The following is a 26,875-nucleotide window of genomic DNA, read 5'->3' as shown; positions in this document are numbered from 1 at the left end:
CTAAGATCCCAAAGGAAGTAGGCAAGAGATGTGCAGTGCAGAAAAAAAGATGAAAAAATAAGTGTAGGCAGTAGAGCACAGAGGGATCGGAGAGGACAGAGCTGGCGTCGGCCAGGTATTCCCACAACATGCGCCTATACTTGTCCCTCCTGGTGACACTAGGCCCCTGAGTGGCAGTAATTTGTCCAGGGGGGGGGGGCATTAACATGTTCCAGACCTAGGAATAAGTCTTCCAACAGGGTAGAGTTTTGCATGCCTTTGCTTCTACCCACTGTTTTTGCTGCTTAGCTTCCCTCCACATCTACACTGCTTTAGCCCCTAAACATCACCCCAGTTTATGCCTTTGCTTCTACCCTGTTTTTTTGTTGAATTAGCTTCCCTCCACATCTACACTGCTTTAGCCCCTAGACATCACCCCTGTCCATGTGGGGTCGGTGGCCTCGTCATCCACCAACTCCTCTTCCAATTGCGCACTGCCCCCTTACTGCAAACCGCACATGACCACAGCTTGCCCTGATGGCAACTGTGTCTCATGATCCCCACTGAGGTCCAGACAAGTCGGTGGCGGGTCCAAAACCCCAAAATTGGAAGGAAATGGCGGATGCTGCAGTATTTCTAACACCTGTTCCTGGTGCTCGGGCCTGGTCTGTGTTGTACCCTGCACCCTGCTTAACGCAGCTGCCATATCCGGAGTTGTGCTGAGCGCATGCTAATGTTTCGTGTCCAGTGCAATGGATGGGATGGGATTTCACATAAGTCTGCCACCCATGGCCACTCATGGTTGAGCAACTGAGGGAGCTGACTTTGACGAACCCGAGGGTTTTGGAGTTGGAACTACATCAAAGGTCTGTGCTGCTCACACACTCTGCTCAACACATGATATGTTTAGTGCCAGCAGTGTGGAGACGTCGCACAACAGCCGTTGTTCCAGCAGGTACAGGCGTTGTAGGAGTGCATAGAGGCTAGCAGCAGCAACTATAGACTTTAAAAACTATCCGCACAAGCGCCACACTTTCACCAGTAGCTCAGGAACATTGGGGTACCTTTTTAAAAAGATTAGCAGCAATGAGTTAAAAACGTGGCCCAGGCATGGAATATGTTGCAGGCTGCCAAGCTACAGAGCCGATCCCAGGTTACGGCCATTATCACACATGACAACATGCCTGGGCCCAGGTGCAGTGGCAAAAACCACATTGCCGTCTCATCGAGGATGGCATGACTCACTTTGTAGGCAGTGTGCTGTCTGGCCCCCAAGCTGATGAGCATCAGCACGGCCCGCTGATGTCTCCCCACACCAGTGTTGCAGCGTTTCCAGCTCGTAGCTGGGGTCAATCTAACAGCGGAGGAGGAGGAGGGTGGTGTTTCAGCCCTCCTCCCAGGAATGTTTTGTGGGGAGACAAGTCAGGAAAATTCTTGAAACAGGGGAGAGGTTTGCATCTTTGCCCTTGCTGCCTATGGACATCCCTTTGCCTCTAGCCACCATTTTCCCTGCTTAGCTTGCCTCCACATCCACACTGCTTTTGCCCCTACACATTACCCCTATCCATGCCTGTGCCTCTAGCCATAACTCTGCCACCCATGGAAACTCATGGTGCAGAAAGTGAGGGAGCTGACTCTGAGGAACCCTTGGGTTTTGTAGCTGGTACTCCATCAAAGGTCTCTGCTGCTCACACACCCTGCTCAACATACGGTATCTAGGGTTTGAGCGTGTGGTGACCTCGCACAACAGTAGGTGCTTCAGGCAGATGTAGGCCTTGCTGGAGTGTATTGCGGCTAGCTCCAGGTACTGTAGACTTGGGAAAGTGGGTGTCCAAATGCCCCACTTTCACCCTTATCTCTGCTAATTTGGGGTATGTTTTTAAAAATCGTTGCACCACTAGATTGAACACGTGGGCCAGGCATGGAACGTGTTGGAGGCTGGCAAACTCCAGAGCCCTCCAACAAGACAAAAAAGCCTGGCCCCAGGGGCAGCGGGGATAAACAAATTGCCATCTCATCCAGGATGGCATCCCTGACCTCAGAGGCAGTGTGCTGTCCGTCCCCCAAGCTGATGAGCTTCAGCCCAGCCTGCTGACGTCTCCCCACACCAGTGTTGCTGCGTTTCCAGCTCGTAGATGGGGTCAATCTAACAGCGGAGGAGGAGGGTGGTGTTTCAGCCCTCCTCCCAGGAATGTTGTGTGGGGAGACAAGTCAGTCCACCACATTTTGCGACCCGGTCCATGCCTCAAGTACATTCAACCACTGTGCCAAGATTAAAAGTTAGCGTCCCTGTCCACATGCACTTGTCCATTCATAGCTGGTCACGTGGAACTTTTGGGCAAAGCGCTGAACTTAGGGACCGCCTCATGTTTGGGGAAAAGTGCTGGTGTGGACGGCACAGTGAGGTGGCGCAGTAGCCAGCAGGCCCAAAAAGGGCAGAGTGTCCACAAGCCGGGACCCCAACATCTCCTGGGCCAGAATTTTTGAGATGAGGCCGTTGAAGCCTTGGGCATGTGGGTGGGTTGTGCTGTACTTTAGCCTGGAATGAAAGGCCTGGGAGATGGGGAGTCGCATTGCAAAGTGTGTAAACCACACTCAGTTTGTCCTCGACCTATACATTTAGAAATTATCTCCCCCAGCGAGGAACGTGGCCTCGATGGGGGAATTTTTCTAAGGAAGCTAGAAAAGAGGGCATCTTGGGCATTGCTGGCTCAGGTCTAGCTTCTGTCATGCAGCTGTCTTCTGCCTCTGGACATCCCTTTGCCTCTAGCCACCTTTTTCCCTGCTTAGCTTGCCTCCACATCCACACTGCTTTTGCCCCTAGACATCATCCCTATCCATGCCTCTGCCCCTAGCCATAACTCTGCCACCCCTGGAAACTCATGGTGCAGAAACTTTGGGAGCTGACTTTGAGGAACCCTTGGGTTTTGTAGATGGAACTCCATCAAAGGTCTGTGCAGCTCACACACCCTGCTCAAGATATGGTATTGTAGGGTTTCAGCGTGTGTGTGAATGACGGACAACAGCCTGTGTTTGGACAGATGTAGGCCTTGCTAGAGTGTTTTTAGGCTAGCAGCGACTCCTGTGCACTTGCAAAAGTGGGCGCACAAGCGCCGCATTTTCAACAGTAGCTTCGGTACATTTGGGTATGTTTTCAAAAAACTTTGCACCACTAGGTTAGACGTGGGCCAAACATGGAACGTGTTGGAGGCTGGCAAGCTCCAGAGCCGCTACCAGGTTCCAGCCATTATCACAGGCGTAAAAATGCCAGGCCCCAGGTGTAGCAGGGAAAAAAAAATGCCATCTCAGCCAGGATGGCAACCCTGACCTCGGAGGCACTGTGCTGTCTGTCCCCCAAGCTGATGAGCTTCAGCACTGCCTGCTGACGTCTCCCCACACCAGTGTTTTAGCGTTTGCCGCTAGTAGCTGGGGTGGAGGTTGCAGCGTCGTAGGGTTTCAGTCTACTCCTGCCATGAATTTTGGCCTGGCAGAGGAGATAGGGTACCTCAGTTTGCACCCCGGGACCAGACTCCACCACATTCACCCTGCCTGTCCTTAACCCCTTCTCGACATGCGCCGTAATAGTACGGCGCGTGTCGGGTCTGTAACTATGGCGACTGCCCGGGAGCCGGGCGGCCGTCATAGCCACCGGTGTGTCTATTGCTTTAAGCAGTAGACAACCGGCTCTAATGCCTTGTTAAAGGCTCCCAGCCAGTCTGCAAATTCTCTCTTTTGCAGGTTGGTCTATGCAGCCTGCACAAGAGATGATGATTTTTTGCAATGCATTGCAATGCATTAGCATTGTAATGCATTGCATTAGTGATCAGACCCCCTGGGGTTCAACACCCCTAGGGGGTCTAATAAATGCAAAAAAAAAAATAAAAAAAAAAGTAAAAAAAAATATAAAAAAAATATAAAAAGTATTAAAAGTTCAAATCACCCCCCTTTCCCTAGAACAAATATAAAAGTAGTTAAAAACTGTGAAACATATACATGTTAGGTATCCCCGCGTCCGAAATCGCCCGCTCTACAAATCTATAAAAATATTTTTCCTGTTCGGTAAACGCCGTAGCAGGAAAAATAGTCAAAAGTGCCAAACCGCCGTTTTTTCACTGTTTTGATTCTGATAAATATTTGAATAAAAAGTGATCAAAGCAATAACATTTCCCGAAAATGGTAGAACTAAAAAGTACACCCGGCCCCGCAAAAAAAGACGCCCTATGCATCCCCGTACACCTATGTATAAAAAAGTTACGGCCGTCGGAATATGGCGACTTTTAGAAAAAAAAATTTTTAACACCGTTTTGGAATTTTTTTTAGGGGTCAAAATGTAAATAAAACCATATAAATTTGGTATCCCTGGAACCGTACCGAAACACAGAATATAGGGGACATGTCATTATGACTGCACAGTGAACGCCGTAAAACCAAAGCCCATAAGAAAGTCGCAGAAATGCATTTTTTCTTCAAATCCACCCCATTCTGAATTTTTTTCCTGCTTCCCAGTACATTATATAGAATAATTAATGGTAGCATCATCAAGAAAAATTTGTCCCGCAAAAATTAAGACCTCATATGGCTCTGGGAGCGGAGAAATAAAAAAAGTTATGGGGTTTAGAAGGAGGGGAGTCAAAAACGAAAAACGAAAATCAAAAAATGCCATCGGCGGGAAGGGGTTAAAGATAAGCAGCATCCCTGACCACAGGCGTTTGTCCAAGTGTCGGTGGTCAAGTGGACCTTGCAGCAAAGCGCGGAACTAAGGGCCCAACTGATGTTGAGTGACACGTGCTGGTGCAAGGCGGGGACGCCACACCGGGAGAAGTTGTGACGGCTAGGGACGGCATAGTGAGGTGCCACAGTTGCCATCAGGTCCGGGAAGGCGGGAGTTTCAACAAGCCGGAACGCCAACATCTCCTGGGCCAGCAGTTTAGCGATGTTGGCGTTCTAGGCTTGCGTGGGTGGGTGGTTAGCGGTGTATTTCTGCCGGCGCTCCAATGTCTGAGAGATGGTGGGTTGTTGTAAAGAAGCGCCTGATGGTGCCTTTGACGGTGCAGGAGAAGGAGATAAGACAGAAACAGGGGAGGATGAAGGAGAAGTCAACAAAGTGGCGGAGGCAAATGAAGTGATGTCCTGGCTCGTCCTCTGGAGTGCATCGCCAGCACTGTGAGCAGAGGCAGTGGCATGAACGTTGCTGCCTGCCACTGATTCCAGTGCTTGGATTCCAAATGACGGTGCATTGAAGTGGTGGACAGGTTGCTCTTCTCAGGGCGCCTACTCGATTTCGAGAGGCAAATTGTGTAGACGACACTATATCTGTCCTCGGCGCATTCCTTGAAAAAACTCTACACCTTCGAGAAACGTGCCCTCGATGGGGGAGTTTTTCTGGGCTGGGTACAAAAGGGAACATCTTCGGACATTCCGGGTCTGGCCTGGCTTCGGCAAAGCAGCTGACCTCTGCCTCTGGACATGTCTCTGCCTCTAGCTACCCTTTTTGGTGCTGCACCTGCCTCAACATCCACACTACTTTCCCAGCTTGACATCCGCCTTGTCCAGGTGGGGTCGGTGTCCTCGTCGTCCACCACCTCCTCTTCCAACTCCTGTCTCGCCTCCTCCTCCTGCACAATGCGCATGTCAACTGGCTGCCCTGACAGCAACTGCATCTCATTGTCGTCGATGAGGGTGGGTTGCTGGTCATCCGCCACCAAATCGACCGGAGATGGAGGAGACTCTAGTGTTTGAGCATCTGGACACAGATACTCGTCTGTTAGGTCCGTGGAATCGCGAAATGGAGGGGCAGGTTGCGGTACAGTCAAAGGAAGGGAGAACAGCTCTGGGGAGCAGGGACAGTTGGGGTTATTGTTCTGGGAAGATTGGGAATTTTGGGTGGAAGGAGGACAAGACTGTTGGGTAAGAGGAGGTAGAGGCTGACTGGCTGGTGGACATTGTGCTTTAAGCGTTATCCGACAGCCATTGCAAGACCTGTTCCTGGTTCTCGGGCCTACTAAGGCTACTAAGGTTAATGTTGAACTTTTGTGCAAAGTGCAGAACTTAGGGCTCGCCTGATGTTAAGGGACACACGCTGGTACAAGGCTCAACTCACCCTAAGTGCCAAAAACACTGCTGGTGCAAGGCTCTACTCATGCCAAGGGCCTCAATCTCTGCTGGTAGCTCAGCTTAAGGTCCTGTAACTTTGTTTGGAAGGGCTCATGTTAAGGGCTAGAAAAGTGAATTTTGGAAGGTCTTACCACATCACACACACACACACTCAAAATGACAGTTAAGGGTGAGGGCTCCCATTTCCCATTGTCTATTCCATCCGTGGTTGTCATGGGGAACGTGATTTAAAGGGGTGGTTGTTACTGTTTGTTGAGCTTAAATTGGGGTTTGTGTCCATCCATTTTGGGAGTAAAGAAGGTTTCCAGGTATTTTCCCACTTTGATAGAGGTTTTTTGGAATGTGGAAAGTGTGTAGTTGTTAGGCTGTGATGTTGGGGTAATAGAGGGTCTTTGGTGTGTTAGATGCCCCCAGACATGCTTCCCCTGCTGTCCCAGTGTCATTCCAGAGGTGTTGGCATCATTTCCTGGGGTGTCATAGTGGACTTGGTGACCCTCCAAACACGGATTTGGGTTTCCCCCTTAACGAGTATATGTTCCCCATAGACTATAATGGGGTTCGAAACCCGTTCGAACACACGAACAGTGAGCGGCTGTTCGATTCGAATTTCGAACCTCGAACATTTTAGTGTTCGCTCATCTCTAATAGTTACACATGCCGCAGGATTAGATAGGCACGTCTGCGCACAGTTACACATGCCAAAGGATTAGATACACGTTACTTTACACAATACCACATGAAGAGGGTTAGATACATGTGTCTTTACACATTACCACACGCCGGAGGATTAGATACATGTGTCTATACACATGCTGCACGATTAGATATGCACGTCTGTGCACAGTTCCACACACCAGAGGATTAGATACATGGTACTTCACACAATACCACATGGGGAGGGTTAGACACATGCATCTGCACACAGTACCACACGCCAGAGAATTAGATACATGCGTCTGCACACAGTAAACACACGCTGGAGAATTACATACACAAGACAGCACAAAGTATCACATGCCAGAGGTTTAGATATGTGCGACTGCACACAGTACCACACGCTGGAGGATTAAATATGCACATCTGCACATAGTACCACAAGCCAGATGATTAGATACACGCATATGCACACAGTACCAAGCGCCAGAGGATTAGATACACGCGTCTTCACACAATTCCACACGCCGGAGGATTAGATATGCGCTACTGCACACAATACTACACGCCAGAGGATTAGATACCCACCACTGCACACAATACCATACGCCGGAGGATTAGATACACAACTCTGCACAGAGTACCACATATTGAGTTTTACTCCAGGTTTCCATAGCAACCCAGCCATTTTTCTTCACTGCTTTATGTCAGCTTTAAAGGGGCAGGGCGCTGTGGATGACACTGTTACATATAACGGGGTTATTATAAGGTGGAATCATTAGGCGGCGCTATTATTTATAAAGTAACTATTTATAATAGGCCTAGTGTGCGGGGGTCACAAGGTGGACATTATAGTGTGTGGGGGCCACAAGGAGAACATTATAGTGTGTGGGGGCCACAGGGAGGTCATTATAGTGTGTGGGGGTCACAGGGAGGACATTATTATTATTATTATTTATTTATATAGCACCATTAATTCCATGGTGCTCTGTACATTATTATATTAATCCCATGGTGCTTTACATTATTATATTAATTCCATGGTGCTTTACATTTGGGGGTTACATACAATACACAGAATATACAGGTAGATATAATACTAACAATGACCGACTGGCACAGTGGGGTAGAGGGCCCTGCCCGCGAGGGCTTACAATCTATGGGGGAAGGGGGTAGAGACAGATGGAGAGGGGGAGACTGTACAGATGGCGGTGCGGTGATAGTGTTATTGGGGTTTGTAGGCCTTCCTGAATAGGGGAGTCTTCAGGGCCTTCTTGAATCCTGTGATTGTAGGGGTCAGTCTTATGTGTCTTGGTAGGGAGTGCCAGAGTATGGGGGATGCACGAGAGAAAAGTTGGATATTGTTGGGTGAGGAGCGGATGAGAGCAGAGCGGAGTAGGAGGTCATTGGAGGATCTGAGGTTACGTGTGGGCAGGTAGCGGGAGATGAGGTCAGAGATATATGGAGGGGACAGGGTGTGGATGGCTTTGTATGTTAGCGTTAGTAGCTTGAACTCAATTCGCTGGGCTATAGGTAGCCAGTGGAGGGACTGGCAGAGGGGAGCAGCCGATGAGGATGGGGGTGGTGAGGTGGATTAAACGAGCAACGCAGTAGTGTGCGGGGGCCACAAGGAGGACATTATAGTGTGTGGGGGCCATGAGGAGGGAGACTGAGTATATGAGAAGGGCTGAGAGCGAGCACTTACCTCCTCGGGTACAGCAGCCGTCTGCTCACAGACGATTCTATTTCCTAAGGTGTTAAAGGACCTGTGTGAGGTCATGACCATGTGACCAGGCTCTTGTGTGGGTGGAGATAAGGAGATAATGTCTGCGCCTGCGCCAGCACTCAGCGCTCTCTTACACTTTGTTACATGTCTTGGAAGTTGTACTTGTGGTTATCAGTAGAATAACGTCCTAGATACAGAATCTGCACATCTTGCATAACAGGATGTTTCTGGTTTCTTCACCTAGGACAGCGGTCAGATATAGCTTACCTGCACAGAATGGCCGCCTTGTATACAGGGGCGCACCTAAAACTTATATATGCTCATGTATCATACGGTCATGTATCATGTATCACACAACTTACAGTGTTGGCCAAAAGTATTGGCACCCCTGCAATTCTGTCAGATAATACTCATGTTCTTCCAGATAATGATTGCAATCACAAATTCTTTGGTATTATTATCTTCATTTAATTTGTCTTCAATGGAAAACCACAAAAAGAATTGTCAAAAAGCCAAATTGGATATAATTCCACACCAAACATAAAAAAGGGGTGGATAAAAGTATTGGCACTGTTTGAAAAATCATGTGATGCTTTTCTAATTTGTGTAATTAACAGCACCTGTTACTTACCTGAGGCACCTAACAGGTGGTGGCAATAACTAAATCACACTTGCAGCCAGTTGAAATGGATTAAAGTTGACTCCACCTCTGTCCAGTGTCCTTGTGTGACCACATTGACCATGGAGAAAAGAAAGAAGACCAAAGAACTGTCTGAGGACTTGAGAAGCAAAATTGTGAGGAAGCATGAGTAATCTCAAGGCTACAAGACCTGAATGTTCCTGTGTCTATCGTGCGCAGTGTCATCAAGAAGTGTAAAGCCCATGGCACTGTGGCTAACCTTCCTTGATGTGGATGGAAAAGAAAAATTGACAAGAGATTTCAACGCAAGATTGTGCAGATGATGGATAAAGAACCTCGACTAACATCCAAACAAGTCCAAGCTGCCCTGCAGTCTGAGGGTACAACAGTGTCACCCCGTACTATCTGTCAGCGTCTGAATGAGAAGGGACTGTATGGTAGGAGACCCAGGAAGACCCCACTTCTTACCCAGAGACATAAGCCAGGCTGGAGTTTGCCAAAACTTACCTGAGAAAGCCAAAACCGTTCTGGAAGAATGTTCTCTGGTCAGATGAGACAAAAGTAGGAAAAGGCCTCAACATAGAGTTTACAGGAAAAAAAGAGGCCTTCAAAGAGAAGAAGACGCCCCCTACAGTCAGACATGGCGGAGGGGCCCTGATGTTTTGGGGTTGCTTTGCTGCCTCTGGCACTGGACTGCTTGACCGTGTGCATGGCATTATGAAGTCTGAAGACTACCAACACATTTTGCAGCATAATGCCAACACCCTGGAATGCAACTGAGACAGCAGGGGAAGCATGTCTGGGGGCATCTAACATGCCCAAGTCACTGTATTATGTCAGGATCCCTATCAGCTTGCGATATGCACGAGCTGACTTTTTCCCATAGGAATGCATTGACCAGCGTTGATTGGCCAAATGCCATACAGAGTACGGCATTCGGCCAAACAATGCTGGTTCTGCAGGAGGCTAGTCTATGAGGAGGCGGAGTCTAAGATCGGACCAGAATGGAGGCTGCTGTGGACCGCTCTTAGACTCCGCCTCCACCAGCAAAACCAGCGTTGATTGGCTGAATGCTATAGCATTTGGCCAATCAACGCATTCCTATGCCGAGATGTAGCAGTGCTGGCACTGCTACACCGGGGTTGAAGTAGAGCCGAGTGTACGCTGAATCCTGCTGCACACTCAGCTCTGCTGCATCGGACTGCTACATCGGCCAGCACTACTACATCGGGCCATGTGCTCAGCTCGACTACTCCGGAATAGCAAAGCTCAGCGAACGGCCAGCTCTGCTTCATCTCCAGCTCTGCTTCACAGAAACCAAGGTGCAGCTGCAGACAAAACAAACAGGATGGGAAGTGCTGGACAACACAATACGCAACAAGAGAATGAGGAGAGGGACAGGGGAGAGGTGAGGTGGCAGTGAAGTCATGCCAACTAACACTCCGGCACACATGGCTGACTTCATGTTGGGCTGCTTTTCCAGTGACAAACGCATTGTCAAAATCCTGGAGAGCAACCAATACTGGATTTTTGCAATCCTCGACCCCCCGGTATAAAAATAACATCTCGGCTTTCATTCCGGTAGAGGGGAGGGCCAATTGCATTTATGATTGCCACATGCAACTTGTGCAAAATATAATGGAAATGTTTCCATCAACTCTCGTTGGCGACAGAGAGGAGAGTCCCTCCAAGAGGCTAACAACTGCTATCCGGTCCACACCCACCAGGGGCACACTCTCCAAGGTGTGGGACACCTTAATGGCACCCCCTTGCCAAACTACTACCACTGAAGGGCCTAGTGTCACCAGGAGGGACAAGTATAGACGCATGTTGTGGGAATACCTGGCCGACCACAGCCCTGTCCTCTCCGATCCCTCTGCGCCCTACACTTATTGGGTGTCAAAGTTGGACTTGTGGCTGGAGTTTGCGCTTTACGCCTTGGAGGTGCTGTCCTGCCCTGCTGCCAGCGTTCTATCAGAACGGGTCTTCAGCGCAGCCGGTGGCATCATCACAGATAAGCGCAGCCGTCTGTCAGCTGACAGTGCTGACCGGCTGACGCTGATCAAAATGAATTGCCACTGAATTGACCCATTATTTGCATGTCCACCAGTGTCAAGCACCCCAGTATGAAGTTGGATGTGTGTGCTACAGGTCTTCAGTTCCTCCTCCTCCTCCACCATCACAGTTGAAAAACAAAATTTAAAATCACCCCATTAAGGTTCAACTCAAGGGCCTAATATTATGGTCCAACAAGGGTCTATTCATCCATAGAGCATAATATTAGGCTCCTACAATCCTCAATTCATCCCAAGAGCCAAAAACTAAAACACTGTTGTTTAAAGGCTCAACTCACCCCAATGGCCAAAAACTCTGTTGGTTAAAGGCTCAACCCACCCAAAGGGCCTAACATTCTGCTGGTGCAATGCTCATCTCAATTAAAGGTGCAACGTTTAGATGGCTTCTTTCCAAACCAAGGGTGATTCCCTTCGGTAAGATGTGATGGCTGTTTCCAGCCCTGATTATCCTGGTTGATCGTGTTCAGTAATGAGGCAGCTCAGCATGAGGATCTTGTACGTGAGGTTGTCCATGTCCACTATTATGCATGAAGACTCAATCACAGTAAATGTCCTTATTTTTCTCCAATTCAATCCCTGAATGAACTGCTCTGACAGATGGCCTTGGCACTGCTGCAATGGCAATCACTGGGTTTTCCTGTTCTGGTTCCAAAGAATCTTGTGTCTTACTTGAAGAAGAGACAATCTTAGTCTGACTGCTGGTTGCTTGTGCTGCAGCATGTGGAGTTGGGTCTGTCAGCCTTGTGATGAACTCCTCATTCTGGATCCCATTACTTTCAACAGTCTCTAAAGTCTTTTGACACTTTGAATTTTGTTCAGTTCCAAAGGACTCTGTGTTTAGATTTGGCTCAGTCGCAGCTCCAGGACAGGCCTTGGAAGGCAAGGTTTCCTTTAGTGGCTCCATCTCAGAAAGATGATGATGGTGAAGCTTGGTTACATCTGGTGTTGAAAGGGAAAGTGGTTTCTGATCTACAGCTAAAGTACTGGAGGATGTTGTTTGGACAATTAACACCTGATCAGAACCCTGTAGAGGTAATGTAGAGTCCCATATTAGAGGACCATTACCGCTAGTAGTGGTTGCAGCCACTTCTCCACCTTTGCGGCCCTCTAAATAAAAGTTACCCCCAGGACTTGATGCCAAAATGTTATCAATTTCCTAATCAAAATCAAGGTCAATGTCTGGGTCCTCAGTCCAATCCACTGCATCAATCCAACACAATGAGAGTGATGGTTCGGGAACCACCGTTTTAGGGGCAAAGAATTTTAAAGGGGCTAACACTCTGCTGGTGCAAGGCTCAACTCACCCAAAGGGCCTAAAACTCTGCAGGTAGAGGCTGAAGTCACCTGAAGGGCCTCAATCTCTGCTGGGAGCTCAGCTTAAGGGCCTCTAACCTAATTTGGAAGGGCTCATGTGAAGGGCCAGAAAAGTAATTTTTGGAGGTCTTACCACATCACACACATCCACATAAACAATGACAGTTAAGGGTGGGGGCTGTTGGATTTCCCATTGCCTATTCCATGTGTGGTTGTCATTGGCAAGGTGATTTAAAGGGATGCATGCTAATGTTTCTTTAGCTTAAAATTTGTGTTTCTGTCCATACTACCCTGTTTCCCCGAAAGTAAGGCATAGCAGAGGTTTTGTTGAATTGCCTAATATAAGGCACCCCTCGAAAGTAAGACATCCCCCAATAATAATAATCTTTCTGCGCAAAGATTGTATGAAGAAAAACATTGCAGCCGGCTGAACACTGTGCGCGATGTTCTGTGTGCACAGATATGTCGGCTGCTGACACCGCTGCAATACGTTGTATCCACTGTTCCTGCTGCTGTAAGATGAACTGGGAGATGCCCGTTGTGCATACACTAAGCATCATATGCGGCAGGGGGGTCCACTCTCCCAGCTCATCCCACAGCAGCAGGAACAGTGGATATAACGTACAGTATCACTGCCGAGGCAATGTTTTTCTTCATACCGTCTTTGTGCAGCAAGCATATCTCACCGTAGCACAGTGGTGGCAGCAGCACACAAAATAAATCCCCTGAAAATAAGACATAGCATATCTTTAGGACCAAAATTTTATATAAGACACTGTCTTATTTTCGGGGAAACACAATATTGTGGAAGATAGAAGGTTTCCAAGTATTTTTCCACTTTGATAGAGGTTCTATTGAGTTTGGAATGTGTCTAGTTGATAGACTGTGATAGTGGGGTAATTCTGGGACTTGGGCTTGTTAGATGCCCCCAGACATGCTTCCCCTGCTGTCCCAGTTGCATTCTAGAGGTGTTGGCATCATTTGCTGAGGTGTCATAGTGGACTTCGTGACTGTCCCTAGTTGAATTGTGGTGACCCCTGAAACGAAGCATTTTTTCCCCATAGACTATAATGGGATTCGATATTTGGTCGAATAGTCAAATATTGAGGGGCTACTAGAAACGAAGATTGAATATTTCACTACTCACTCATCTCTAATTAATATACAAAGATAAGGATACAAAGATTAAGATACAGAATCATCACCAGTCGCTAACATCATCACCTGCCCAGAGAAGAAAATCAACGGTGAAAGTGATCGGCGAAGGCAGAGAACTCTTGGGAACCAACGCGGCGAGGAGCGGCCTCTACACATGGGTACAGAACTACTGACCTCATCAGCACCCCCTCAACTTCTTATACGCATTATACAAAATGGCTGATACAACCAACTGTGACATAAGCTTGTACTGCACAGGTGCTGTTTGTCTCCCTCATCCTGTACCATGCCAGGAGGACCAGGAGATAAGATCACTGTGCTTCACCAGATTAGTATAATCAAACTTTCTTTATTAAAGTCCAAACAATTACACAACGCGTTTTGGGCTAACACTGCCCTTTCTCAAGTGTAATGAACTCAAAAAGACTTAGGTACCTACTGTATTGTGCTGAGAATAGCCGACACGTACCCCATCTCAAGTGTCTTTTGGAGTTCATTACACTTGAGAAAAGGCAGTGTGAGCCCGAAATGCGTCGTAAATTTGTTTGGACTTCAATAAAGAAAGTTTGAGTATACTACTCAGGTGAAGCTCTGTGATCCTATCTCCTGGTCCTCCTGGCATTTGATTGACACCTTGTGTGGCACGGCTTCTGTGGCTACATCACCTAGGGAGGAACCCCCCTATATAGTGGTTCGCAAGCTATTTGGTGGTTGTGGATCCCACAACCCTGTAAGGTGAGAGGCTTTTTGTCTTCCTTACAAGAAAGTAAATATGAATGCAAAAAATAAGTGCACTAATTGGAAAACTAATAAACCAAAAATGAAATGCACTAAAACTTGACCTTTATTAGTAGTTTGAAAAGCCCAAAAAATAGTGGCACCATTTGACTACCACCAAAAATAGGAGCTATATTAAAAGGTGGAATGGAGTGGTATTATTGTCCTAAATATGTAAGTCTCTCAGGACAAGGCCTTAATATTGGACCTATAAAGTCCACCTGACACAGACTCACTAGTCTTAGGCTGGGTTACTGGTCTAACTGGTTTTTGTTATTTGATTCCATGAATCACCCCCCACCCCCACATACTAGAGGACAGGCATCCATACAATCGGACCGTCAGGCCGAGCTTTCAATCTATTAATGTGCTGACAATTGAGCGTGTGTGGTGTGGAGGGTTTTAAGTAGGAGGTAACTACATTCCCTGCTAGTGTGCATTAGGTCCTAATATTGGCCCAGTCCGATTGTATGCATTACAATACAGTTCTATTTTGTATTGTCCAGTACTGTTATTAACCAAGCGTCTGTTTACCTCGTCAAGTGTTTGATGTTGTAATTGTCTTGTGACCTTTGTGACGCGTAACTAGATGTCAGCTTAGCAAGATGGCGCTTACATCTTGAACTACACCCGAAGTCATGTGCAAAAGCAGGATGAGAGAAAGCGGAACCTCAGACACTTCAGCCAACAGCAAGTCAACACATATATGTCAACTCCTCCATGAGATGCTGATGTTTGTAGTAAATAAAGGGGAAGTTGTGTCCACCCTGACTGAGTGCAGAGTGTCATTTCTTTGAGCGCGCTCCTTGTCCCTGCAGAATTAGAAAACCAGCAACCAACCTGAGATACTATTTAAGTATCAATCTAAAACACTGTTCTCTGTTTTTGTCTCTTATCCTGTACCATGGATGGGCCAGATCCAAAGCCTCAGATAAGGGAGACAAAGCAACCTTAAGAAAACAAAATTAGGCTCCTGGATGAGAAAGATCCCAAACATGTGAACACGGATCTGTGAAATAAACAAAATAACGAAGATATGAAAGGCCGTGCAATTATAATGAATAACAGAGGTTACAACAATGAGAAATTCTGCACAAAATAGAGACTAGAACTCAAAATAGAGACTAGAATATCGTCTTGTATTTGGTCTATTTGGGACTGTAAATCCCGATTATAATCGGATAAATTAAAACAACACATGCCCTTAAATTCTTGGCATCTGTAACTTTAAAGGGGTTGATAGAACCACCAAATGAGTTCCTAGTATATTGTGACATAGCGGTCTGTGTCATACAGAAATGATTACTGTTCATCACTTGTGCTAGATAGATTCACAGATTCTGTTTGGTTTTCCCTTAAGTCAGATTTTCCATGGTTGACATCTCTCTTCTCCTTTGGAGAGTTGGTTAGGTAGTGACAAAGGCCGAAAGGACCAGGACCATACACGCGACGATGCCAGCAGACTACCATGTCCAGATTTCAATCTGGAAAGAAAACAGATATTATTCTCTGAGATAACACCTTCACTTGGGACACGTCCATAACCTTTCGTTCCCCTAATGGTTGTTACCGTAGGATCCTGTCCTTTGACTATTTTCATTTCCAGGGTGGACAAAATTAACAATTGATCTATCCTGTCTCCTGTTGGAATTAACAAATCACCATTGGTTAGTAAAAGTACCTTCACATCACCCTGATCTTCTTGATCTATTACTTCTCCCTTTACTTGAATCTCTCTTAAGGCTCAACATGATCCTGGGGCTACAATGCCAAGAAGCTCAGGGCGTTTGCAGTTCTATAACAGACCAAATTACCTTAACTTTGACTATAACTGCCTGTTTGGGTAGTAGCAGGGCTTCTAATCAGTTCCTGAGACACCCGCCTAGAACTGCCGCAGTCTATGGACTCAGTTGTCAGGGGACGGTGGGTAGCCATATGACTCAGTTCATGGCACCGCCAATATCTAAACCGGTATGGGTCTGCATTTTGAAACCTGTATTTAAAGGTCACAGTCTACCTGTACTCCTCTGAGCTTCCTCACCGCCACAGTAGTTGGTACAGTCTTACCTAGCTTTGAGGTAACAGGTCTGGGAGATGTCTGCAGTTGCTCCTCAGGGGCTCGGTACCATTCCACCAAACACACCTGCTGGTCAGCCGTTGTAGGTCCCACTTGTCCAACGCAGTGCTGAATCTGAGGTGAAACCGAACTGGTGTATTTCTCCAGTACCATTCCACCCTCTGTGCCGTAGTGGCCTCCTATGGCTGAAGCAATTTCCTCACCAAATACACCAGGTCATGCATCTGGAATTGGTAGGGGAGATTCTCAGAGAAAGTCCATTGGTGCACTCTCCCAGCACATAAATGCATGTTCACCCCGAAATGTGCCAAGATCTTACCTCTCAGTTAAGGGTATTCCTTAGCCTCCTTTTCACCCAGGTCAAAGTAAGCCTTCTGAGGTTCGCTGGTGAGGAACGGCTCCACTACATTAGACCTTTGATCCCTTGGCAGTTTCTCTCACTCGGCCACTCACTCAAAAACCCAAAAATATGCCCCCACGTCACCTGTGGATGTCACCTTTTGAACTAAAATCTGCACGGCAGCTCGGGCAGCGGTCTGTACACTCTGAGTCTCTTTTGCACCAGCACACTCTCCTACTGTCCTCTGGTCGACCAGGAATAGCATTAAGAAAAGCTATTCTTCATCTACCTTTAGAAGTCTTCTCCACGCCGGCGTCCCCAATGCTGCTTGAAAAATCTCCAGTGTCACCTCATCTTCTTTTGGAACGCCTCTCTGCCACGTCTTCTTCCGGCACTGGTCTTCAGAATCCTAGGCATGCGCAGTCGACTGCCATGGGGCTTCGGGCAGAGCCAACTGCCATTTTCTTGTGGCCGCCTACACAAGTGGGCTGCGCATGTGAAGTATGCTCGTCTAGCTCTACGGAGTAGTGTGCTCTGTACTCCATAGAACTACATGAGTGTACCGCACATGCACAGTACGCTCGTATACGCGGAAACAAGAAAATGGCAGTTGGCTCTGCCCGAATCCCCATGGCAGTCGACTGCGCATGCCTAGGATTCTGAAGACCAGAGCTGGAAGAAGACGTGGCAGAGAGGCGTTCCAAAAGAAGATGAGGCAGCGCTGGAGATTTTTCAAGCAGCACTGGGGATGCCCTGAATTCTGCAAGAAAAATCATTTGCATACACAGAAAAGTGGCAATATCACCGGAAAGGCAGAGTGAAGAATACTTCTAAAGGTAGAAGAATAGCTTTTCTTAAGGCTACTTGTTAATATTAAAAAAGGCTTCTAATGATAGAATCCCTTTAAATTGGGTTTCTCTGCATCTGAAGCCCCAGATGTGAAGAAGTTAGCTCAGTAGCAGCAATGGTGCGGGCCCAAACAGGCAAGACAGGGACAGAAAATATGCAGCAAACTGGTTTATATAGAAAAAACAGGAAAACAAATAAACCTTAACTTCAGGCACAAAATGAGCAAAATAAAATACAACCTTAACTTCAGGCACAAAATGAGCAAAATAAAATACAACCTTAACTTCAGGCAAAAACAAAATAAATCCCTGCTCGTCTGAGCCACTAGCTAAATAGAACTGATAACCTAACTATATGCGTTATAAAAAACATACATGTCACACACAGACGGCTCCACTACATACACATCACACACAGACGGCTCCACTACATACACATCACACACAGACGGCTCCACTACATACACATCACACACAGACGGCTCCACTACATACACATCACACACAGACGGCTCCACTACATACACATCACACACAGACGGCTCCACTACATACACATCACACACAGCTCTGCAGAGACCGCTAATATCTAGTCATGTGATTCTGTGACTCCTCCCACACAGGTGACATTTTCACAGGTCCTTTAGCTCACTGGGATTTAACATCTTCTGCACAGATGACTGCAGGACCTGATCACATGACTCATTGACTCCTCCCATACCTATGACATCATCACAGGTCCTGTGAGCAGACGGCTGCTGTACCTAAGGAGGTAAATGCTCGCTCTCAGCCCTTCTCATACATTCAGTCTCCCTCCTCGTTGCCCCCACACACTATAATGTCCTCCTTGGGCCCCCCGCACACTATAATGGTCAAGGGGTGTGAATACTTTTACAAGCCCCTGTATCGGTGTTAGATCTCTGGATGGAACATTCTCCGGGACACTCATTCCTCTCATGTCCCTACAGCGGGGCCCATTCTCTACGTCCTCTATACCATCATGTAAGATTCTGCTCATTTCAGTAAGTCACAAACCTACAGATTCCCGTTGGCCACTTTCTCCTCTGCATTAGTCACTTGTTGTTGCACGTTGCGTACTAGGCTGTAATACTTCCTCTTCTGTCAGGGTCAGGGAGGACTGTACAGTTAGTTCCAGTGTGCTGGTAATATCAGGGGCCGAGTGTCTTCACCTCTATGGCCAGTAGATTGTAGTCCAGACAGAAATGTGGGAGATCTATCTGTGACAGTTGTGGCTGTTCCAAGAGATCGATGGACGAACCATCACTTGTTGTGACTGAAGCTGCAGGGAAAGTCAGTGTCATCTGTACAAGTGTCAGCTCCGTATCTTTGGACTCTTCCTCACCTTCTTGAGGGTTTCTTCCACCTCTTTAATCTGGGTCACCTCCTTCCACTTCTCTCACCTATTGGCCCAGAATTCCATGCGGTCAGAGTTATCTACTGGAACATAGGAACCATCTACTGTAGTTCTGTCCGTATGTACTGGTGCAGCCGGGGGGTGTCAGTTGCCTATTGTGGGTCTGGTTGTTGTTGTGAGGTGAAACATTTCTGGTTCCTCATGCTCCAGATACTGTACTGGCTGCTGATGCTGCTGCTCGTCCTCCAGCTACTTGTCGCTGGGGCACTGGCAGAGGAGGCGAAGTATCTCTCAGTATGAACACATCCCAAAATGGCCCTGTCCACCTCAGCTAAAACCTTATGTCATGTCTTTGGCTGCGAGGCTGTCAGGTGATGCGAAAACCCCAGCCCACATCTCAGACACGTGTCTCCTCAGTATTCTCTCTCTGCAGTGCACGTTACAAAGGACATTTTAGTAGTTAAGTATTTGGTATCTGTTTTGTTAAAAAAAAATTAACCATGTTGATAATTAATTTTTACTTCAGCTCATAACTAATTGGTTCGCTCATCTCCACTATGAATCTATTGTCACATCAGCGGCATGTGATTCTCCACAGTTTCCATGTTGGTTATTTCCAATGGCGCCATTTCTCCACTCACAATACACTTTCACCAAAGCAGCGAATGGACAGTTCACAACCTGCGCTGTTGGAGAAATACAGTGTTGGCCAAAAGTATTGGCCCCCCTGCAGTTCAGATAATACTCGTGTTCTTCCAGAAAATGATTGCAAGTACAAACTCTTTGGTAATATCTTCATTTATTTTGCTTGCAATGAAAAAACACAAAAGAGAATGAAAAAAATGTCAAATCACTGATCATTTTACACAAAACTCCAAAAATGGGCCGGACAAAAATATTGGCCCCCTCAGCCTAATACTTGGTAGCACAACCTTCAGACACAATAACTGCGCACAACCGCTAACCAGCAATGAGTTTCTTACAAGGCTCTGCTGGAATTTTAGACCATTCTTTGGCAAACTGCTCCAGGTCCCCCCTGAGATGTGAAGGGGGCCTTCTCCAAACTGCCACCAAGAGATCTCTCCCCCTCCCCCACAGGTGTTCTATGGGATTCAGGGCTGGACTCATTGCTGCCACTTTACAAGTCTCCAGGGCTTTCTCTCACCACCATTTTCTAGTGCTGACCTGAAGTGTGTTTTGGGTCATTGTCCTGCTGGAAGAGCCCTGACCTCTGAGGGAGACCCAGCTTTCTCACACTGGGCCCTACATTATGCTGCACAATGTGTTGGTAGTCTTCAGACTTCATAATGCCATGCACACGGTCAAGCAGTCCAGTGCCAGAGGCAGCAAAGCTACCCCAAAACATCAGGAACCTCCGCCATGTCTGACTGTAGGGGGCGTCTTCTTCTCTTTGAAGGCCTCTTTTTTTTTTCCTGTAAACTCTATGTTGATGCCTTTTCCTACTTTTGTCTCCTCTGACCAGAGAACATTCTTCCAGAACGGTTTTGGTTTTCTCAGGTAAGTTTTGGCAAACTCCAGCCTGGCTTATGTCTCTGGGTAAGAAGTGGGGTCTTCCTGGGTCTCCTACCATACAGTCCCTTCTCATTCAGACACTGACGGATAGTACGGGGTGACACTGTTGTACCCTCGGACTGCAGGGCAGCTTGCACTTGTTTGGATGTTAGTTGAGGTTCTTTATCCGCCACCCGCACAATCTTGTGGTGAAATCTCTCGTCAATTTTTCTTTTCCGTCCACATCTAGGGAGGTTAGCCACAGCTTTACACTTCTTGATGACACTGCGCACGGTAGACACAGGAACATTCAGGTCTTTGGAGATGGACTTGTAGCTTTGAGATTTCTCATGCTTCCTCACAATTTTGCTTCTCAAGTCCTCAGACAGTTCTTTGGTCTTCTTTCTTTTCTCCATGCTCAATGTGGTACACACAAGGACACAGGACAGAGGTTTAGTCAACTTTAATCCATTTCAACTGGCTGCAAGTGTGATTTATTTATTGCCACCACCTGTTAGGTGCCTCAGGTAAGTAACAGGTGCTGTTAATTACACAAATTAGAGAAGCATCACATGATTTTTAAAACAGTGCCAATACTTTTGTCCACCACCTTTTTTATGTTTGCTGTGGAATTATATTCAATTTTGCTTTTTGACAATTCTTTTTGTGGTTTTCCATTGAAGACAAATTAAATGAAGAAAATACCAAAGAGTTTGTGATTGCAATCATTTTCTGAAAGAACACGAGTATTATATGACAGAATTGCAGGGGGGCCAATACTTTTGGCCAACACTGTACTGTCACCCTCGGCCCGACAGCCAATAATCATCCCTTGTGCAACTCTGATAAATTGTCCCCTTTACCTGAGACAATGAGATTCTGTTCAGCCTATCACACACCTTATATACCCACCAAGCCGGCCCACAACAAGTCACTCCCTTCCTGAGCTACACGCTGCCGACGTCAGAAGTAGGAGGTGGTGATAATAATGGGACTCAACTCTTCTATTTATTCCATGGGATTCCGTGTAGTGATTACATTGTCTCATCTTCTCTCCATTCAGGTTCCTACAATATAGAATCCTCTCAGTATCTTCTATATAAGAGAATATTCCTGATTGATCCATCAAGGATGGAAAGAGACAGGAACAAGATGGCGGAAAGTCTATTAAATCTCACCCTAGAGATCATCTACCAGCTTACTGGAGAGGTGAGAGATTCTGATGATGTCATTGATAAGGAAATCAATATGAAATCCATATATGTTAAGGTATATTCATCTGCCCTGTCCCTTTAAGCTAGAAATATAAGTTTCCTTCTTGAAATACTAAAATCTCTAACTTGTTGTTTTCTAAAGGTTTCCATGACCCATGGACCCATTTAGCTGAATCAGAGTAATAAAGTGACTGGAATAAAGTTGATAAGCGGGTGATTAGATATGATTAGGAGTAAATACTGCTGGGCAATGGGAAAAATATAACATTGAATAACCCTTGATATAACACACGGTTGGGTGACTAATATACGCCGGATCAACCATATTCAGTAGGAACAGTAGTCAGAATATTCATTTCCATGATAGGGAAATGAATATACATTTATACATATACTTTATACTTGCTTTCCAATAACTTAAGCTAGGTCAGCTTGACCCATCGTCCATAATAAAGTGGACTATGTGCAGACATATTGCTGCACCCTATAATAAACCAGATCATAATAAAGTCATAAACTTCTATTAATACAGTTCAGATAAAATTACCTGCAGCAAGTCATTGGGACTTTGCCTTGTAACATGATGATTTCAGCTAAATTATTTCATGTGGTGTGATGGGAATTTACCTATTTCCAGAAATTGTCATTGGATATTAAAATTGCTTATTCAGATGTACGCCCACTTCTGTGGGTATAAGAAGAGATGATTTGTTCAATAAACTTTATGCTTTTGCTCAGATTCAACTTGTTTCTGTGTCATTGCATCACTGATGCTCCGGAGTGCGACGTAATTTGGAATCCACCCAATATACCTATTAGTCTGACTTAAGGACTACCTTATCATCATCATGACATCATTCTTATCTATAGTAATAACAGATGATATGACTGGAGAGGTGATGGACTCTGGACATGCATGTAGTGAGATTTATTAATGTGTCTCCCCATAACCAGGATTACACAGTAGTGAAGAAGACCTCTAGTGGGCGCTGTCAGACCCTTGTATTTGATGGATGGAGAGGAACCCTGAGCCCATTCCCGGGGCCTCCACCTCACCCCCTGATACAGGAGGAGATCAATGGACAGAAGATCCTAGAACTCACCCACAAGATGCTGGAGCTGCTGACTGGAGAGGTGACACTGCTGGGAATGCTGGGACATTATACAGTAACTGGAGGGGTCGGGGTGATGACTGTATCATTGTGTTGTCAGGTTCCTATAAGGTGTCAGGATGTCGCTGTCTATTTCTCCATGGAGGAGTGGGAGTATTTAGAAGGACACAAGGACCTGTACAAGGAGGTGATGATGGAGGACCAGCAGCCCCTCACATCAGCAGGTAATAGACATGACTATATACACATGGACTTCCAGTATTTGTATGTACAGAATGAATTCAGTCCCTGTCTGTGTTTCCTACAGGTAGATCCAGTAAGAGGACAACACCGGAGAGATGTCCCAGTCCTCTTCTACCACAGGATGATGATCAGGTAGATGGAGATATTCCCTATGATGTGTAGACGGGCTGTGAAGTCCTTGTGGTCAGTCTTGTTGTATCCAGCAGTATTATATGGTTATATACATGGGCGGTGTCATTGAGCCGCCATCTAATATGTTTATCCAGCTTCTCACAGACCTGCAGCTACTGTCAGGACATCTTTCATCTTCATGCGGATTAATGATCTAGAACATTCTCTGTGACTTCCACATTTGTCCAGTGACTTTTACATTATTTGTTTCCCAGATTTTCCATCAGGATAAAGATGTGAGCGACATTAATGCTATATCTATGAGAATACAGGAAGAGCCCTATGTGAGTGGTGATGAGGAGTGTGAGGAGGACATTCCTACAGGGACCCGCCCAGGTGAGGAGTCACCACTATATAAAGCATAGAAGTGCCACCATCAGAACAGTACTGGTGCTGTCAGAGGCCCAGTCACCACTCTAAGGAAAAAGCCGGTAGCTTTCAAGAAAAATTAATATTATGTGATGTATCTCTATGTAAGTGCCACTTTCCTCTCCTTAGAGCTATGACTGGGTGTGCCCGCTTCTTTCACCCCCTACCAAAACCTCTACAGTGACCTAGACCATTGGTGGCGTCTCCTGCCTTGCTTTATTACTATTCACTATCACTGACCTCCGTCTCAGCACAGTGAATACTAATGAAGTAGGCCGCGCTGCCGTCGTTTGCTGCCTGTGCCACTGACTTCACTTCTTCACACGGTCTGAAGCGTCTCAGGCAGCGGCAGCTCAGTGGGGAATATACTTATAAGGTTATGTTATTCAATAATAGTAACATCAGTTTTCTTCTTGTCAGATGACTGTACCAGCAGCTCAGAGGGACATCTGATATCTACAGATCATAAAGCAGAGGATCATGGTATCACACAAGATCCACATAAGGAACATGTCATTACCCCAGATATACCCTCAGACCTTCAGGAGAAAGATCTTTCTTCTAATTCATCACAGTCTGTTAAGCAAAATAAAAGATGCAGAAGAGGTGTTACATATCAGAGAACTCACACAGGAGAGAAGCCATATTCATGCCCAGAATGTGGAAAATGTTTTACTTGGAAATCAGACCTTGTTAGGCATCAAATAACTCACACAGGGAAGAAACCATATTCATGCCCAGAATGTGGGAATTGCTTTTGCAGCAAATCAAATCTTGTTGAACATCAGAGAATTCACACAGGAAAGAAGCCATATTCATGTCGAGAATGTGGTGCATGTTTTACTCAGAAATCCAGTCTTTCTGCACATCAGAGAATTCACACAGGAGAAAAGCCTTTTGTATGCTCAGAATGTGGGAAATGTTTTACTCAGAAATCAAATTTTGTTGCACATCAAAGAACTCACACAGATGAGAAGCCATATTCATGCCCAGAATGTAAGAAATGTTTTACTCAGAAATCAGTTCTCGTTAAACATCAACGAACTCACACAGGGGAGAAGCCTTATTCATGCCCAGAATGTGGGAAACGTTTTACTTACAAATCAAGTCTCGTTAAACATCAAATGACTCACACAGGAAATAAGCCATATTCATGTCCAGAATGTGGGAAATGTTTTCCTCATAAATCTAGACTCGTTAAACATCAAATATCTCACACAGGAAAGAGGCCATATTCATGCCCAGAATGTTTTAGACGGTTTACTCAGGAATCAAATCTTCTTAAACATCAAAGATCTCACTCAGGGCAGAATGAATTTTCATGCCCAAAATGTGGGAAATGTTTTACTCAGAAATCACATCTTGTTGAACATCAAATAAGTCACACGCTCCAACTGTCGCCCTCCTGAATACCGATTTGAAAATTTTCACGAAACTCCTGGCTATAAATGCCTGACTTCCTCTTCTTGTCCACATGGTCCAGGTGGGTTTTGTTCTCTGTCGTCAGGGAAGCAACATCAGAAGCACAGTGGACCTGATTGGTAACCTCAATCATTACTCTACCCCTACCCTCCTCCTCATTGTAGATGCCGAGAATCCCTTTGCTTGTGCCTTTGATTGTGTCGACTGGTACTTCATATTTGCCACGCTGAAGGCCTTCGCTTTTTTGGGAGCCTTTCTCATGATGATCTGGGCCTTTTACTCTTTCCCGATGGTGGTAGCGAAAAACACCCCCACTTGTCATCCGGTTCCCTCCCCATTCATTATGTGATTCACCAAGGTTGACCACCTTTTTTCCTTTTCTGTATTGAACTGCTGGTGGCCAGGATACAGCACTCTTCTGTTATTAAGGTCTCCCATTTCACAGGCATTGTCCTCCTCACCCTGACCTCCCCTCATACTATCCTGCTGTGAGTCATAGATGATTATAGCTACCTCTCCGGCTATAAGATAAACTCCTCTAAAAATAAGGCGCTGCCTATTAATATTCCCCAGGTTCTCCTAATTGTCCTCCGATGTAACTACCCAATGGCAATTGGCTTCCCTCTGCTATTTGAGAATCCAGATCACTCGCTCCTACAGCTCTCTTTATTGTGCTAACTACCCTAGTGTTTTCCATGAGCTCCGGGCTTTCTTACATAAGTGGAGGCCTTTGCATATTTTCGTACTGGGATGCATTGCAATGGCTAAGATGACGCTCCTCCAGAAGTTGTTTTATTATTTTGCTACCCTGCTGGTAGCTTGTCCCTGCAATGAACTACACGGCTTACAGTGAGCAATTTTCCAATTCATATGGAACGCCACCGCATTCGCAGGTTGGTTATATTGGCTGGAAGGGGGCAAGGAAGTCTGGCTGTCCCTCACATAATTCACTACTAATGGGCAACCCATCTGTGGAATATTCTTTTCCAGGTGATGAAATTGAGAAATTGTGGCATTCTCCTGTGCATCCCAACTCTCTTGTGGTAGGCCTTCCCCCTCGCCCTCTTCCCCCTCTCCTCCTGGGACCCATTTGTTTCATGAAGGCATTGTGGGCTACCTGGGGAGGATGAGGTGTATTATGGCCAGCAAAAGGACTTAATAATATGAACTTCAGCCTCCGAGTGGTTACATTACCAACAGACTGTCCATTTTTTGTTTTTGCCCAATTTGGCTCCCTGAAGGTATGCTGGCTGACATCCTTTGAGAGACTCTGTCGTGCGGGCACCTCCAGGGCTGGCCTTATCTCTAGTATTTATTGCTTCCTCTCATCTTCTGGGGAGCGGAGCCCCGTTTCACATAAATATATGGAGAAGTGGTCTAGGGCATTGAATAGGCAGCTCTCGCCCTCCCAATGGCAAATCATCTGGTCTCGTGCGGCTAAGTCCTCCACCTGTGTTACATTCCGCGAGACCCAATACAAATTATTGATGCACTGGTATCATAACCCTGCCTTACTTCATTCTTTCAACCCAAGTATTTCTCCCCACTGTTGGCGATGTGGGGCGGGGTTGGCACCTGGTATCACATTTTCTCCCTTTCTGGTTGGAGGTTAAGTCCCTTACGGACGCTTTGTTTATTTGTGGGGTTCCACTAGATCCTCTTACTTACCTCCTAAATCTTCCACCTATACATCTTGGCAAACAGTCTTCTAAATTGTTTCTTTATTTATGCACTGCTTATTGCCCTCCGCTGGAA

The sequence above is a fragment of the Leptodactylus fuscus genome, chromosome 1 (assembly GCF_031893055.1).
Source record: "Leptodactylus fuscus isolate aLepFus1 chromosome 1, aLepFus1.hap2, whole genome shotgun sequence".
NCBI classification, from domain to species: domain Eukaryota; kingdom Metazoa; phylum Chordata; class Amphibia; order Anura; family Leptodactylidae; genus Leptodactylus; species Leptodactylus fuscus.
This window is presented reverse-complemented; position numbering follows the sequence as displayed.